General features: G+C 35.2%; 1 pseudogene across 1 annotated transcript in view; it reads right to left on the reverse strand.

Moving 5' to 3' along the window:
• Window positions 1–9,605: 9,605 nt before the first annotated feature.
• Window positions 9,606–13,946, reverse strand: part of LOC149553456 (dehydrogenase/reductase SDR family member FEY-like) — a 123,712-nt pseudogene continuing 119,371 nt past the window's right edge. Inside the window, exons 7-10 of the transcript XR_016353076.1 lie at window positions 10,974–11,060; window positions 10,693–10,785; window positions 10,531–10,603; window positions 9,606–10,246 (exon numbers count right to left, since the gene is read on the reverse strand). The product of XR_016353076.1 is annotated as a dehydrogenase/reductase SDR family member FEY-like (transcript). The remainder of the gene's footprint in view (window positions 10,247–10,530; window positions 10,604–10,692; window positions 10,786–10,973; window positions 11,061–13,946) is intronic.

A 13,946-nucleotide genomic window follows, 5' to 3' on the forward strand; every position in this document is an offset into this window, starting at 1 on the left:
AAAATCAAATTCAAGCACTAAAATATCATTTAAAATTGATTTTATCCTATTATTACAAACTATGATTTTCTAATAAGAGGGCTTATAGGTTGGCTTAAAAAATTGACCTAAACACTTGACTGAGCCTTGGGATCTCACACACTAATTTTTTGTTCAACATCCTTGCACCCTATCAAATTTTGTTGCATGATGACTTCGAGGTAAAAATATATTGACCATTAAAGTTGCTCAGTTAAAATTGTCTACAAAGAAACATGTTAGAAAATAGGAAAGTGCATTTGGATTTGGCTTTGAAAATAGGGTAAACAGATACTTAAGGGTACAAAAAATAGGAAAATAGTTCATTTCCATGAGGAGAATATAATTCTATGATTTGGGCTCATGATGAATAATAGAGCGAGTTTGGAAAGTGTGCAAATTGAGGTACTCAGAATTGCAATACTGCAAACATCAGTAGATCAATGATTTTCACAAATGGAATGGACCTAGAAAAGTGTGCAAATGGATTGGTCAAGACTTGAAATTGGCATACTTAAAGTATCTTCAGAGTAGAGCACAATGGTAAAGACCATTTGATCTCATCATTCATAGATTTATAGTTATAACATCCCGAACAAGGGTACCGATCAATCTGCACTTTTTAACACTAGTAAAAAGTTATAAATTGCATTTGGAATAACATTTGAAAACTGATCAAATAGATTCACCATAAGCTCAAATCTAGAACATAGAAAATTTGTGACTTCTATAATACAATGCAAAAGGAATTTTCTCAATATGGTCAACTAGGTCAAAGATATAATCAGTCAAACAAGGCCTTCCAAAATTTAGAGCAATTTGCATTAGCATGAGAATAGTAAATAGCCAACTTCAAAAGATTCAAAACCTATATAAAAATTGAAACACAGATTCATTGATATGCATACAAAACACTCCTAAAGCAGTGAGTCATGAAACATAACCGGGTGCAAGATATTCAAATGCAAACTAGGTCTTTTGTCTCAATTTGACAATTAAGCAAAAAATGCAAAACTAAACACTGCTCAAAACAAAACTTCACAGAATGACCCAGAATGACAAATTATCACTATAGGATGCATGGATGTGATGAATGCAAAGTGTTAGAAACATTAAACCCTTCATAGGCCTCAAAATGACAACCATGTATATATGCAAGAAAATGTGCTTATAAGGCTCAAAATGACTCAAAATTTTGAAATGGTACTCAAAATGGGAGCATAATTTTGAGTCCCATCAGAGCTAATAATAGTTTTGAGACTTTGAAACAAAAGGTTGTTGAGTTACCTATATTGGCTTTTCCTGATTTCAATAAGGTATTTCAAGGTGAATGTGATGTAAGTGGTAGTGCAATAGGACTTGTATTAAGTCAAGAAGGAAAACTTTGTCACTTTCTTTAGTGAGAAGATGAATGATGCTAAAAGAAATAATTATGTGTATGATCAAGAGTTTTATGCCATTGTTCAAGCATTGAAGTAGTGGATTCATTATTTGATTCCTAAGGAGTTTGTGTTGTATACTGATCATAAAGTCTTACAATACTTGGGAGGACAACATAAGTTGAATCAGAGACATATGAAGTGGGTTGAGTACTTGCAAAGTTTCACATTTGTCATTAAGCATAAAAGTGGAGTCAGTAACTGAGTTGCTAATGTATTGAGTAGAAGATGTTCTTTATTGACTAAGATGAAGGTTGAAGTTCTTGGTTTTGATTAAATAAAAGAGTTGTATGATACTGGCCTTGATTTTTTTGAGGTGTGGAAAGAGTGTAGAGCAAAAAATCTAACAGATCACATAAGTAAGTATGATGAATATTTCATTCAAGAAGGTATGTTGTTTAAAGGAATTCAATTGTGTATCTCTAGAAGTTCTATGAGAGTTAATTTGATTAAGGAAAAACATAGTGGTGGATTGGCTGGACAATTTGGAATTGATAAGAAATTGAGTTTGCTTTAGGATAAGTATTATTGTTCACAAATGTATAAGAATGTTCAGAAGTTTGTAAAGAGATGTGGAGTTTGTCAAGTTGCAAAAGGAGTAAGTCAAAGTACTGGTTTGTACACACCTATTACCATTCCTAAGAAACATTGGAGTGACATTCATATCGATTTTTTTCTTGGATTTCTTAAAACAATGAAATTGTAGGATTCTATATTTGTTATTATGGATAGATTTTCTAAGATAGCTCATTTCATACCATGTAAGAAGACATCAAATGTTGAGCATGTTGTTGAACATTTCTTCAAAGAGATTGTGAAATTGCATGGATTACCAAAAAGTATTATTTTCGACAGAGATGGTAAGTTTGTTGGATATTTTCAAAAGACTTTGTGGGAGAAGATGGGTACTAAGTTGAAGTTTAGTTCTACATCACATCCACAGATGGATAGACAAAGGTTGTGAATAGAAGCTTGGGTAATTTGATGAGATGTTTAGTTGGAGACAAGCCAAGCAATTGAGAAGTAGTATTGTCCCTAGTTGAGTTTGCATATAATAATTCTATGAATAGGAGTACAGGAAAAACACCTTTTGAGTTTGTTATTGGATTGAAGCCTAGAGATATAGAAGATTTAAGAGATGTTGTTGGTGAAGAGAAGAAAAGTGTTGCGGGAGATAAGATAAGATAAGATAAGATAAATTTATTAATGTCCAACAATAGACTAGCGAGGATCTAAGGGAATGGAAATAGTACAAAGGGGCAGACACCAATAGAGGGAGCACCAAATAGTGTCCACAGAAAGAATGTAAAAGCAAAACAACAAAATGACCAAGAAAAGGGAATAACAACAGCTAAGAACTCCTCATTGGCGAGAAGTAGTCTAGAATGGAAAGGTGGACATTAGGGCAATCCGGTACTTTGGAAGGTTGCCTCTGAGGTCTACTAGAGGGACGTTGTCAAGTGTAATCTCTATGGGGTCTCACAGATCTAGTGTGAATTGAGATAGTGCAGAGAGGCTGCTTCAATCCTTGGCCAAGAACTATAGGACTGAAGAAAGAGGTGATAAGTTGCATAGGGGTCAATGTCAAGCAAAGCTAGGGCTATACAATGTGCTCAAGAAGCTACATGGTCTCCTGAAGATAGAGTGCAAGACAATGTTGGTCAATATATTTGAAGAATGATGGAAGAGATTGACACTCTCTGAAAAATAGTAGAATCTCCCTCGGACCTCATAGTAAATGGGACAACGAAAAATAAAGTGAGACTTGGTCTTGAGACAAAGCTGACAGATCCTGTCCTCCCTACCAATTTGGTGATTAGTTTGAATACATAGCTGGTGAGAACCCACCCTGAAAGATCCCAAGGAGATGTGAAGAGCATGAATCCAACGATGGGTGAGGTACCATGGATGTAAGATGATCTCATCCTAGATCTCAAGAAAGTGCTCAGCATAGAAAGCCATGCACAGACAAATTCTAAAAGAGTTTGATGATTTTATAGATTCTTTGCATAAGGAAGTCAAATTAAGGTTGGAACAAAGTAATTAGAAGTATAAGAGGGATGTTGATAAGTCTAGAAAATACCATAATTTTGAAGTTGGTGATGAGGTAATGGTTCATTTGAAGAAAGATGAATTTCCTATTGGAACATATAGTAAGCTGAAGAAGAAGAAGTTTGGACCTTGTAAGATCTTGAGAAAGTTTGATAGTGATAATGCTTATGAAGTTGAGTTACTTGATGACATGGATATATCTTCTATATTCAATGTTGCTAATTTGTATAAGTATCATGAGTCAAATGATGTTGTTGTATCAGATGATTATCTTAAGAAGTGAATTAAAGAAGTTGAACAGATATTGGATCAGAGAGTTGCTAAAAACACAGGAGGAAAAGATTACTATTAGTATTTGGTGAAGTGAAAGAATAGATCAGTCGAAGAGGCTTCATGGATTTCTCAATTTGAGTTGGATTCAACTTAGTTTGTGACATCTTAATGATTTAGGAGAATCATTTCTTTCAGCCCTAGTTGTCTGATGCAGGAGCATCTTGGATTGTATTGCTATCCTGCATGTTTTCCTTCTTCTTAGTTGTTGTCGAGTTGCAATGTCTTGCATTTCTGAGTTTCTTATTGTTTTTCAAGTTATTCTTTGGTTGTTGAGCTTTCTTTGGTTTCCAAGTCATCCTTTGGTTTTTGAGTTTCTTCAAATGTTGAGTGTTGCTGAGTTCACCAAGTTGCAACATCATGATGGAGTCTTTGTTCACCGAGTTGTCTGTGTGCAGTTTCTTGTTGAAGTCGACTTTTGCATTTAATTTTGTGATAGGTATTTGCTGAGAGCCAACCTATGTCATATTTTGGCATTTAATATAGGGTTTAATTAGTTGGTATTTGCAACAAGATGACTTGTGGTCGTGCAAGTATTTAAGAAGGTTTTGGGTAGTCTTAGGGAGAATCAATAATAGCAACAATAGAAGATACATCAAGGAGGTCAAAGTAGAATTGAAATGTGATTTTTTATCATTGAGGATTAATGTATGTTGGTCGTAACCCAGAAGGCCTTACAACTAGGCATGTATTTTGATGATTTGATAAATCTATGAAGGCATTTTGTTTCTCTATCTCTTGAGTTTGTTGTTATTTGGTGTTCATTTTTTGATGTGTTTACTCTCGTAGATGGTTTGAGTAGTTGGGTGTGACTTTAACCTTGGTTATTTCATCTCTCCCTACATCAACCAAGCAATATGTCACAACTACTCATGTCCACAATATCACACAACACTTGATGAACATACTGTCCAATCAAAAAATCAACAAAACATTGTCCCCTCACTTCCAAAACATGTTCATATTGCAACCAAGTGATCCTATAAGGACAAGGATGTATCATTCTCTTCAAACCATGTTTTTGAACTATCTCCTTAGTAGCTAGGTTATTAGTACTACCACCATCCATAATCACATTCCAACATTTACCTTCAGACTTACAATGAGTCCTGAACAAATTCCTCCTTTGACAAAGTTCCAACATCTTCTTACAAAGCAACACTCTTTGAACCAACAAGTTCTCCTCCACCTGCCTAGGTTCATTCACTAAGTCCCCATTCTCATTTACCATAGTAACTCTTCTATCACTAACCTTCTAGGGATACTCAAATAAATTGTGGCCTTCTCCACATTTTAAACAATTACCTTTGAATGCATCTCTACTTGTTCTCTTCCTCTGTTCAACAAGTTTTGGTTCATCCTCAACAATTTGTTTGATCTTCACCAAGTGATCCTACTTCTCCTTCCCTTGAGAATTATCTTGATGTATTCTCTTCAAAATTTCTTCAGTCCTTAGAGCATGTTGATAAGCATCTTCCATAGAATCAATCTTCAACATAACAATCTTATCCTAAATATTGAATCTCAAGCCATTAATCTATCTAGCCACCTTTTCCTTAGAAATTTCTCTATATCCAGACCGAATGGTTAGCTTGTAGAACTCCTCGGTATAATCCTTCATAGTCATATCTTTCTGCTTAAAATTCTACAACTTCTTAAACAATTGAAGGTCATTATTAGCAGGAATGAACTTAGCCCTCAACTTTGTAACCATCAATCTCCACCTAGCGATCTTCATTTCACCTTCTTCTTTATCTCTTTGTAATTATTTCCACCATAAAGCAGCATGTCCTTTCAACTTAGTTTGTGTCAACCTCACTCTAAGCGGATCTCCAATATCCTCCAACTCAAAGTATACTCCAATTGACCAATCCAATCAATCAGGTATTTAGGATTCAAAGTACCTAAGAAATTTAAAACATACATTTTATGCTTTAGCTTCAACTGAGCTCCAGATCTATCCAACTAGCTAGCTCTATCTTCCACACGTCTCTCCATCTGATTAGTTAATGTCTTCACCACTAGATCCAGCAACTTCAAAGTTTTCAACAGCTTTCTCATAACAATCTTTATTACCCACATTCCTAGGTACACCAACTATAGCTCTCATGAGTTCAGGGATCATATCATTCTTCATCAACTCCATCTCAGATTTGAAATCTGACCTAACCTTTTTTTAAATATTAGTCTTCACAACATCATATATATCTACAATCACCATAGGCTCCACTCTTTTCAGAGGCATCTTCCAAGGTCTTCGCAAACCCAAAGGAACAAATCCACAAGATCAACTGGGACCTATGGGTTATGGATGAGGAAGGTGGCATTAATACCACTTGATGTAGTGCAACACAGGTGTTTCTCCAAAGGATATGACCTAGCCCCTAGCAAATAACCACATAGCGGAATAGAACCATTAACATAGAGATTTAGATCCAAAACAATGTCAATTTTCATAATAGAATCATAAGATTTACATCCAACATGCTTGGTTGTAAGGTCTTCCAGGTTATGGCCAAATACAAGTAATTGCAATAATAATTTTGCAAGACCTTACAAGACCCAACTCCTAGCTAGCCCAGACCACAATCTAGTAGAAACCCCAAGAAGAATATAAAATTGTGCTTGCAAGCCACCAAGAAACCTTCTTGTTTTCCAAGCCACACTTGCCACTAGCTTAGCTAAACTTCATTCCCTATAGCTACACATTGAATTGAATGACTCAGGACATCACAAGCCCCTTTACTTATACTAAACTAGGCCACAAGTCGGCCTAGCAAGTTACATAAAATAAACCCTTACATTAAATAAAGCCTCGAGCCACAAGTTGGTTTCACAACATACATTAAATGCATGAAATAACTAAACACTTAGGACAAGCCTGAAATTTACAATGCATAACTAACTCATATGAAAACCTAAAAGTACATGCTCTGAAGCGTATATCCATGTGTCATCTAGCTATCCAAATCCAAGAGTGCATAAGCCAACATCCATATATTGAAGCTCACAAAAACAATCTCCAAAGTCAGTTTAAGAAATCAAGAACACACTACCAGCAACTACCAAAATGGTTAACTCCAACACAATAACTCCAAACATTATGCACACTTAGGACAAGGTTCCCCAATATGTCTCAAACACATCCCCAACTACGCAAACCATAAGTCCACAAATCCACTCCCAATGCTCTTGCATACAGGATTGTTGACTACCCCCAAGATGCTCTAATACCACTTAATGCAGTGCAAGGCAGGTGTATCCCCAAAGGAGATGACCTAACCCACAACAAATAACATGCAATAGAATATATCCATTAACATAGAGATTTAGATCCAAAACAATGCCAATTCTCACAATAGAATCATATGGTTCTATCCAACATGCTTGGTTGCAAAGCCTTTTGGGTTATGGTCAAATGCAAGTAATTACAATAACAATCCTGCAAGACCTCACAAGATCTAACTCCTAGCTAGCCCAGACTACAATCTGGTAGAAACCCCAAGAAGAATAAAAACTTTTGCTTGCAAGCCACCAAGCAACCTTCTTGTTTTCCAAACTACACTTGCTACTAGCTATGCTAAACTTCACTCCCCTTAGCTACTCCACATTGAACTGAATGACTCAAGACGCTACAAGACCCTTTAGTTATACTAAAGAAAGCCACAAGTCAGCTTAGCAAGTTACATTAAATAAACTCTCAAGCCACAAGTTGACTTGGTAATAGACATTAAATACATGAAATCACGAAATACTTAGGACAACCCCATGTTTACAATGCATAACTAACTCATGAAAACATAAATGTATGTGCTATTAGGCATATGTCTGTGTGCTATCCAACTGCCAAATCCAAGAGCATATAAGCCAACTCCCATAGATTGAAGCTCATGAGAAATAATCTCTGAAGTTTGTCTAGGAAATGAGAAACACACTACTAGCAACTACCAAAACGACTCTAACTCCAAACATTATGTGTACTTAGGACAAGTTTCCCAATTATGTCTCTAACACATCCCCAATTGTGCAAACCATAAGTCCACAAATCCGACCCAGTGCTCCTACATACAGGATCGCTAACTACCACAGGATGCTCTTGCATCACCATGCTCCATAATCAAGATCTAATTTGGTTGTTATGGGCAAAGGCTTGTAATGTTGGTCCTATACTTGTGAAATATGAGCTCACACAAGGTGTTGGGCAAGTTGACAACAATGGAAGTATTTACCATAAAAAAAAATGGATTTGGAGCACATTCACATCTTTCAATGCATGTAGAGCAAGTGGGTCAAGAGAAGCAGAGGATTCCTCAACCTTAGACTCCTATTATAGGGAGGAGAAACAAGGTAGTTGAGTAGACACTAGAGAGAGATGCAAGACTATGTTTGTAGAGCCTAAGTGAGTGCACTAGATATACAAAGCATGCTTTGAGGTATCTTTGTGACACAATTTATTATGTGTTGGGGTATATTCACCAAGATGGAGTGAAGCTCAAGGGGTTCATTAGTTTGAATTGGGCAAGCAACACAATTGACAAGAGAAGCAATTTAGGGTGTAGTTTCAATTTGGAATTAGAAGCAATCTCTCAGTATAGCAAGAAACAAAATGCAAGTGCACTAGGTACTATAGAGGTCGAGAGTATGGTTGCGCGTCATGCTATTTAGCTTTGGCAAACTTCAACTTAATTTTTGAGCTAGATTTGATAGCCATTTATTATGATAGTCAAAGTTTATTAAACTCTCTAATAATCCAATGTTTCATGAAAAGTCGATGAAGTGCCACTTCATCAGATATTTTGTGCAAAAAGGAACTATGAAGTTGCAATCCATTCCTACAAATGAGCAAGTGGCAAACATCTTGACCAAGGCCTTGATGAAGGACAAGTTTGTATAAGTTGGATGTTGTGCAAAAGAGTGTTGTTTTTTTTATCTCAATACGTGTTTGCAAGTTGAGATATTTTAAATAGACATGAGGAAGTTCAAACTTTAGTTTACTTATCTCAGCAAAAGCATGTTGTAGTCATCAATTGTAATCACAGTCCTCGAGCTTAGGTTGAGATCATAGTTTCTTTGTAGTAAGCATAATTCATAAGAAATGTTTGTTGTCTATACAGAGGAGTTAGAATGCAACGATGCATCTTGGATACAGAGTTGAGGCTAAGGTGCAATTTTTAGCAAAAGTTGGAGATTCAGAGAGTGAGCATCTGAACAAAGAAAGAGGATCTTGAAGCTAAAATTATGTGTAAAGGGTGTGGCAATCTTGTTATCTGTTGTATGAATTTTTGCTCTTGAAGTTGAATATACGTGTGTTTGCAGATTTTCCCCACTGAGGTTTCTTCTGTATATATGTGCTATTTTGTTATTGGTTTCATGTAAATTTACATCTGTTGTTTAGTGTTGTTAAATAACCTAGAGCATTTATTATTACAAATCAAATAAATTAAAATTATTTTTCTGTTCTAAGAAATTGGCAGAGTAATTAATCTGCAATTAAGTTATAAAAATTAACAAAATTTAGGGATAATCAAGGCCCTAGGGTGCTGAGTAAATACAATTATATGCATCGGGCTCGATTTTCTTCAGATATGTTTTTGGCAGCCAACTAATTGTTAGTTGAATTTAATAGGCTAATTTAATGCAGATCAACTCCTAGGGTTCAACTAAACCAAGTTCCACAGCAGACCCAGTCAATTATTTGATCAGCTCAATCATATGCACAAATGCGCCTTTGTTTTTAAATATGCTGAACATGAAAATACCGTAATATATAAGCATCATAAATTCTTTCATTGGTGTGGAAATATGCTAGTCCCATAGTAATCTCCATTTAGAATCTCCATTTATGCTTTGTCACTAATTGAAAAACAATTCTGACAGAGCTGTGCTTTTCCATTTTAACAGTCACATTTGAATACTTTCCTTCGAATATTACCATCATGATTTCCAAGGAACTTTCCTTGGACACATAAGATAATGGCCTTATAAAATCAACATCTTTGAAGAAAAGAACAGCTATGACCAATCTATTTAACTGTAACATGAAACTGACTATATTGACTAATTGGAGACCCAGTATTTTACACTTGAGAAAAAGATGAAGCCTACATTAAACATATCCCCAATCATCTTAGAAACAGTCCACTTCCGTTATATTAGAATTCTCATTTCACTTGGAACATGCTCACGTTCTATTAACTTTTCAACAATGTCTGCAGGAACACCAATGAGTTCCGAAGTCTTATCCCAAACCTTCAAAGCAGTATCTGTGTTGCGTGCTTCTGTTGACACATTTGCAGGACAACACTCCCCTGAAAAATATGGACAAACTGGCCAATTATCAGCCCTTAGTGCACTGCAAAATTCTGGAACCTGAGGATCAGTTGCAGCAAACAGTGCACTTCTTGCACCTGCAAATAAAGTACAGAAAAACATGGCACACTAAGAAGCAGGAAATGTAATTTGATGAATGCAGAGAAATTTTACCATTGATGAAGAAAATTATGGCTAGTGTTCTTCCACTGTTTACAGGTATCTGTGTCTATTAAAAACATTGGTCATAAAGTACTTTACGCAATTCACACTCTCCATTTGCTTATTAGTTTTAGCCACAAATGCTTGGTGTCTTCTTCACCAACAGGAAGAGCTTTAAAAAAGATTCTCCAATACATCCTCCATAATGAAGGCAGCTAACCTTCTTGAGCACTAAAAAGAAAATATGGAATCAGGTGGTAACTGGTCTGAATCATCGATGGTAAATCTCGTGCCTGCAAAGCAGCAAATAATACTTAGGAAATACATGCAGAGCAGTTGAAGTTTTCTAATAAAAAGTTATCATATTCCAGAAGATACTTACTACATTTGTCAAAGTTATACCCGGATAAACACACATTACATTAACAGCTGCGTCAGAAGGTAGCTTTTTCTGCAGCACACTGCTAAACATAATCTGAAAAGATAGCATTACATCATAGTTCAAATTGAAATGTAGCTGAGAATAGGGTATAAAAGACGTACTTTAATATTACAAATGAATAACAGTACTAATAAGTCCCAGAGCCCTTACAAATGAATGCATCCATAAGAATGACATTTGTAAATCTTCAATGCATCAATTTCTTATCTCTGCAAGTTTACTTCCGAATAACCAGCTGTACTGCTGTATTTCCTCTTTCCAGAAGTAATATTCAAGTCCTCGGGGTCCAAAAATCCTAATTGATGCATCTAACAGAAGGGGTGAAAATCATGTCAATGGCCATGAAGGTGCGATTACCTTTGCAAAAACAAGCAGTCAGCAGCTACTGAAGAGTTCCTTAATCAAAGAACCATAAACAACCAATACGATTTGAAGGTACAGAATGACAAACATATCAAACACAAACTGTGTCATGGGCAAATGCCCTCTAACCAGAGAATAAGTTTTCTGTCAAGAGAAAAGTGAAGCAAGAAGAGCTCTGATGAGGGAGGCAAAAATTTATCCGTTCTTGTCTGCTTTGCTGCTTTGTGGTGATTTGTTAAAAATAATGTTTATTATAGTAGCTGGGCATTTAATGCACAGTCCAGAACTTTCTACTTGCTTCTTGGAGCCTCTCTCTTTGTGCAAAATTTGAATTTAAAATTATGTAGAAATCTCTAGAGTGCTTCCTTTCTTGAAGCTTCTCAAGAACCCTCTAGAAATATGTATGAGCTCTATAAATAGAGCATTCCTCTCAGCTGTAATAACAAGAAGAAACTTTATAGCTCTTTGATATATTTGAGTTTTGCTGCTCTGTTTTTAAGCTCTGTTTTTATGCTCTGCTTTTCTTTCTTTGTGCTGCTGTTTTAATTCATCATGGTATCAGAGCACTTTCAGTTCTTTGGGCTGTGAATATATGATGCTTTTGGAATGAATATATGTGTTTTCTTTGTGTGAATCTTTACATTTGCAGGCTGTAACTAAGGAGTGAACAGCAGTTTGGTTTGGGACAAAAAACTACATCAAAAGAAGGATATTGCAGCAAAAGAAAAAGTTTTTTCTTCAACAAATTGGTGAGATTTTTTCAATTTCAAGCTTGGGTGTTCAAGTTTTTAAATATCTTTCATTCTCATCCAAAAAAAGGGGAGAGAATTTAACAATGGAATCACTTAATGTGACTTTGCCTACAGTTAAATTAAATGGAAAAAATTATTATGATTGGGTATCTCATGTTGAAATCACTCTAACCCTTCAAAATTGTTATGATATTGTGACTGGTAGTGAACAAAGGCCTACGAATCCAGGAAATGATCAAGATAATTGGGATAAAAGGGACAAGAGGGCAGCAGCACTAATCAAGCTTACACTTTCAAAAGAAGTTTTTCCAGAAGTTCGTAATGAGAGAAGTGGAGTCAAAGTTTGGGAGATTTTGAAAGATTTATATCAAAATTCAGGTGATGTATGGATCTTATCTCTCACAACTGAATTATACAATTTGAAATTATCAAGCTCACAAGAGGTAGTCCCACATTTAAGTAAGTTAAAGGAAAAGAAAAATGAGCTTGCTTCTCTTGGAAAAGATATAGATGATAAAGATTTTGTGCAAATTATATTACAAAGTCTTCCAGGATCTTATCAATCATTTATAAGGGGTTTAGATACTGCAGATAAATTAAAAAGTATTAAATCAGAAGAATTGTGTGCTAAGTTGGTTCAAGAAGAGAAAAGACAAGTTAAAGAAAAAGAATCATTTGATGGTGAATCTCAAGCATTTGTAATGAAAGGAAAACAATATTATAAGAAGTCACAAGAAAATGAATCTAAAGAAAGAAATTGGAAGAATGAAAATAAGAGTATTTCATATATAGATCATAATAGAAGTAAATGGAAATGTCATTATTGTGGTAAAATGGGTCATAAGGCAAATGAATGTTTCAAGAAGAAAAGAGATGTAGAAAAGAAAGTAAATAATTATCCAAAATTAGGAGATTCTAAAAGAAATGCATTTTGTGTTGCACTTAAAGAAAATAATACTTTCAAAGAAGATTGGGTTATTGATTCTGGTGCTACACAACACATGTCTCATAATGAGAATCAATTTGAATCAATAAGTGAAAATAATATAGAGAAAATATATTTGGGGGATAATAGTGCTTTAGAAGTTAAAGGGACTGGTAATGTCAAAATTGATAATGGTTTGTTCAAAAATGTGAAATTAGTCCCTGAATTAAAAACAAATCTGCTTTCAGTATCTCAAATTGCAAGTCAAGGACATAAAATAGAATTCTACAATGATAAGTGCTTAATCAAGGATGTCAATGATAATTATAGAGTCATTGCAATTGGTAAAATGGAGAATGGATTATATAAATTTCAAGAATTTACTTCTAAATGTGGAGATAAACATATGTGTGCTATTGCTCAATATGATGATATGAGCAGGATATGGCATGAGCGTTTGGGGCACATCAATTTTCAAAGTCTCAAGCTTATGGAGAAATTACAAATGGTGCATGGGCTGCCAAAGATATCATTAAGCCCTAAGGTGTGTGAAGGATGTGCAATGGGAAAACAACATGTGGAAAGTTTCCCTCAAGGTAAATCATGGAGAGCAAAAACTCCTCTACATCTAGTCCATAGTGATGTAATGGGTCCTTTCAAAACATCATCAATTGGAGGATCAAGGTATGCCCTCACTTTTATAGATGATTATAGTAGAAGAATTTGGGTGTATTTTCTACAAAAGAAAGATGAAGTGTTTCAAAAGTTTAAAGAGTTTAAAGCTTTGACTGAAAAACAAAGTGGAAAGTACTTAAAGATACTAAGAACTGATAGAGGGACTGAATACATGAATAAAGCTCTTTTAGATTTTTGTAAAGAACATGGCATTAAAAAGGAATCAACTGTCTCTTATTCACCCCAACAAAATGGTGTTGCTGAAAGGAAAAATAGAACTATAATAGAAATGGCTAGGTGCATGCTTCATTCTAGAAATCTAGAAGCTAAATTTTGGGCTGAAGCAGTTCATACTGCCGTATATATCTTGAATAGAACACCTACTAAGGCAGTTTTGAACATAACACCAGAAGAGGCATGGAGTGGAAGAAAGCCTACAGTATCTCATTTTAGAATTTTTGGTTGTAAAGCATATGCTC

The sequence above is a fragment of the Cupressus sempervirens genome, chromosome 6 (assembly GCF_028749045.1).
Source record: "Cupressus sempervirens isolate cs-2001-9-10 chromosome 6, ASM2874904v1, whole genome shotgun sequence".
Lineage (NCBI taxonomy): Eukaryota > Viridiplantae > Streptophyta > Pinopsida > Cupressales > Cupressaceae > Cupressus > Cupressus sempervirens.